Source organism: Convolutriloba macropyga, unplaced genomic scaffold, assembly GCF_964194025.1.
Source record: "Convolutriloba macropyga unplaced genomic scaffold, txConMacr16.3 SCAFFOLD_2139, whole genome shotgun sequence".
NCBI classification, from domain to species: Eukaryota; Metazoa; Xenacoelomorpha; order Acoela; family Convolutidae; genus Convolutriloba; species Convolutriloba macropyga.
This window is the reverse complement of record NW_027449162.1, coordinates 1-5,000: the sequence shown is the minus strand read 5'-3', so window position 1 is coordinate 5,000 and position 5,000 is coordinate 1. Positions and strand designations below refer to the sequence as shown.

Sequence of the window (5,000 nt, the reverse complement as noted above, 5' to 3'; positions counted from 1 at the left end):
TCAAAGACACACAACTACCCACATACAAAAAAAAACAAACACCCAGACGCAAACACAAACACTTTCAAACAGAGACACACAGACACACAACCATATAAACAAACAAACACACACAAACAGACATACACACAAACACACACAAACACACACACGCACACACAAATACACAAACTTACGAAAACACACACAGACACATAAAAAAACACACACATACACAAGAACACATACGCATATATAAGTATATATATATAAATATATATATATATATATATATACATAAATATATATATAAATATATATATATATATATATATATATAAATAATATATATATATATATATATATATTTATATATAATATATAAACAAATAATTGTATATATATATATATATATATATATATATATACATATATAAATATACTTATACAGGAGACACAACCACCCGCCTACAAACAAACAAACAAACAAACAAACACTCACACTCACAAACAAACACATACACACAAACACACACACACGCACACACGCCCATACACAAACAAACACATGCAAACACAAATACCCAGACATAAATAAACACACCATACTCTTTCTCATTCTCACACACACAAACGCCCACTCATACAAACACACACACAAACACATACCCACAAAGAAACACACAAACGAAGACAAATGCACACATACACACCGAAACACATACACACACTAACACACACACACACACACACCACGCACACACACACAGACACACACTTATACATATATATATATATGTGTGTATGTATGTATGTATGTATATATATATATATATATATATATATATATATACGCACACAAACACACGCAACCACACATACACACACAAACAAACACACACACGCACACAAACAAACAAACACACAAACACACACACACACACACACACAAACAAACAAACACGCACACACACAAATACACAAACACACAAATAAACACACACACGCACAAACACACACACCACACACACACACACACTCGTTTGCTCTTTGACGCTCAAATCAGAGGTAACTATCATCGTTTGAGGCAAAGTTTGTTTAGTTCTGGAGGCCTCTTTTTAGAACATAATAGGGGTTTTTGCCAACTGTTTAGAAACGTATTAACAAATGATTTGCTGACCATCATCCGAATATCCTCAACACGGACGATTACTGTCAACAAGATAAACTAGTCAAGATGTTTGTCAGATTGGCTTTTGGAACTATTTTGCTTTTGACATCTAAACGCACCTGCCAAAGGGGTCAAGACAAAACCACCTGAGTGATTTGGAGCACTTGAGAACAGGTCTCAACCTCAACATCCGATTCAGTCTATCGATGTACTGTCGCAAATTCTCCTCAATCTCAACAACAGAGTCTTCAGTGCTGAAGTTAATCTGACTCTGCATTATATCTTTGAGCGAGGGTAACAGTGAGAAGCTACGCACTCTCGACGATTCAAGGATCTCAGAGCTAACTCCAGTTGTTCGAAACACAGATTTTTGCATTCTTTTGGGCATCTCACGTGGTTTTTTGTCAATAACACCGCAGTTATGCAAGTGATGATCAAACTTTATAAAGTCGTAGATGTTTCTCCGAATTACAAAAGATTTAGGTTGAGAGTTCTTTCGTCTAATTGTGCCGGTGACGTGGGATGTTGTGACTTTGATTTCGTAGCTGTCGGCGGTGCTCGGTTTCTTTCTGGCTTCGTACTGCGCTTGAGACAGAGGGATTAGCTCGAATGAAACTCCTTCTAAAGACACCTTCTCGTAAATGTGGGTGTCCCTGTATTAGTTGGACATTCGTTGACTCTTTTTCTTTGTTGTCGTTGATATCTCCTGTGGGGCTCCGATCGGATGACGGCAGATCCTGTCGACAGTAATATTTCTCTGTGTCATTTACATTCACATTAGAAAAACTAAACATTCGTTCAGATTCAAAACTAAATGAGAAGCTTGTATTTATTGCCAGTGTAACGATACAAAAAATACTTGACTTATTTTGCAAAAGTTGCATAATTTTTTCTTCAGAAAACGTGTTTTGTCTTAGCAAGATATTGTTGAGCCAGGTTTTCATGTTCAATCTGGCCTGTCTTGCTAAAATGTTTGAGATATTTCATTAAACACAGTCAAAGATCTTGCGAATTGTTACATAATTTGGCATTTTCATACCAAGAACCTGTCAAGATAATGCAGTTATGTTTTGGTTTGTCTTAGTGAAATACAAATGATCAAATCCAGTATCAGAGTAACTAAAAATGTGACTGTTCGGATCCTAGCACTGTTGATCATATATTCTTAAGAGTATTTTTCTCGGTTACTTTTCACAGTTCTGCAGAGCTCCCGCAGCGGCACGTTAAATACTAGGACTTTCAGCTGGAAAGGTAAATGGCTAAATCAAAAAGAGATTTTTCTGAGTACTTCTATCTATCTATATAAAAATATATATATAAAAAATATACTTATACAGGAGACACAACCACCCACCTACAAACAAACAAACAAACAAACAAACACTCACACTCACAAACAAACACATACACACAAACACACACACACGCACACACGCCCATACACAAACAAACATATGCAAACACAAATACCCAGACATAAATAAACACACCACACTCTTTCTCATTCTCACACACACAAACGCCCACTCATACAAACACACACACAAACACATACCCACAAAATAACACACAAACGAAGACAAATGCACACAAAACACACCGAAACACATACACACAAAAAACACACATACACTCATATACACACATCTACACGCACGCACAAATATACACACACAGACAATGCACACGCAAACATATATGCACAAAGACAAAGACTCACATACACACCAAAAGCACACACACACACCCATACAAACAAACACATACAAACACACACATACAAAAACATACACACAGCGATAGATGTACACACACACAAACACTCTCACAATCCCAAACACACACAGACATACACACGCACACACACACAAAGACACACACACGCAACACACACACAACACAAACACCCCCCCCCCCCCACACACACACACACACACACACACACAATCTCTCACACACACGAACACAAACACACAAACACACACACACAAAGACAAACACACACACGCCCAAACACAACTATAAACACGCATATACACATCCAAATACAGACACACCAACACACTTATATATATATATATATATACATACGCCATAGACACACACAAACAAACAAACACACACACAAAAACACACTAACATACAAACACAAACACAAACACAAACCCACCACACAGCCATACACACAAACAAATACACTGTAACACACACAAATGAACCCACACATACACACAAACACGAACAAACACACGCATACAAACAAACAAACACACGCAAAACACACACTCTCTCACACACAAACACAAACAAACACACACAGTCACAAACAAACAACACGCAAACACAAACGCAGAACCATATATATAAATATATATATATATATATATATATATGATATAATATATATATATATATATATATATATATATATATACATATATATATATATATATATATATATATATATATATATACATATGTTTATATATATACATATATATATATATATATATAAATATATATATATATATATATATATGTATGTATATATATATATATATATATGATTCTGCGTTTGTGTTATATATACAAACAAACACACACAGGCATAAAAACACAACCACCCGCATACACCCACACAAGCACACTCACACACGTACACACACACACAAACACACCTAAACACACACCCATTCAAACAAACAAACACAAAAAAACGCACACATACACACACACAAGCCCACATTCCCCCCACACACAAACACGCATACGTACAATCACATACATGCACACACAAAAACACCCCAGCACACATCAAAAACACGCACACAAACACACATACACACAGACAAACACATACACACACAAACAAAAAACCACAAACACACATATACATACACACAAACACACACAAATACACAACACACAAACAAAGAGAAACACATACGTACACAACGAAACACACACACACACACACAAACATTTACATACACAAAGACAAATACGTAGACACAAACACACAAACAGACACACATATACACATCCAAACACAGACACACTAACACACGCATATATATATATATATAAATATATGTATATATATTTATGTAAATATGTAAATAAATAATTTCATATATATGTACATATATATATATATATGTATATATATATATATGTATTTAAAACACAAAAAACCATCCACACACACAAACAAACACATACACTCAAAAACACGCACACATACACAGAAACTAACACACACTCAAACTCACACTCATATACGCACACACACCAACACACAAAGACACACATATACACGCAAATTTACACACAAACACGCAGACACAAACGCACACACAAGAACACAAACCATCACAAACACACACACAAATACACATACAAACAATCACAAAAATACACGCACACAAAAACACAGACAAACACACACATCTACACAAAAGCACAAGCACAAATAAACATACACACGCACACACCCACAAACACAAAAACAAATACGTATACACACAGAAACACGTACACAAAAATTTACTTATATATATATATATATATATACAACCATATAAACAAACGAACACACACAAAACAGACATACACACAAATACACACGCCCAAACACACGCACACACAAATACACAAACTTATGCAAACACACACAGACACATAAATAAACACACACATACACAAGAACCCATACGCATATATAAGTATATATATATATAAATATAAATATATATATATATATATATATATATATTTATATATATATATATATAAATATACATATATATATATATATATATATATATATATATATGTATATATAAACAAA

At 34.4% G+C, this 5,000-nt stretch overlaps 1 pseudogene; it reads right to left on the bottom strand.

Annotated features, from left to right (window-relative positions):
* The window catches only part of LOC142354830 (rho GTPase-activating protein 32-like), a 16,258-nt pseudogene extending 14,278 nt beyond the window's left edge, over window positions 1–1,980 (bottom strand).
* Window positions 1,981–5,000: the final 3,020 nt, after the last annotated feature.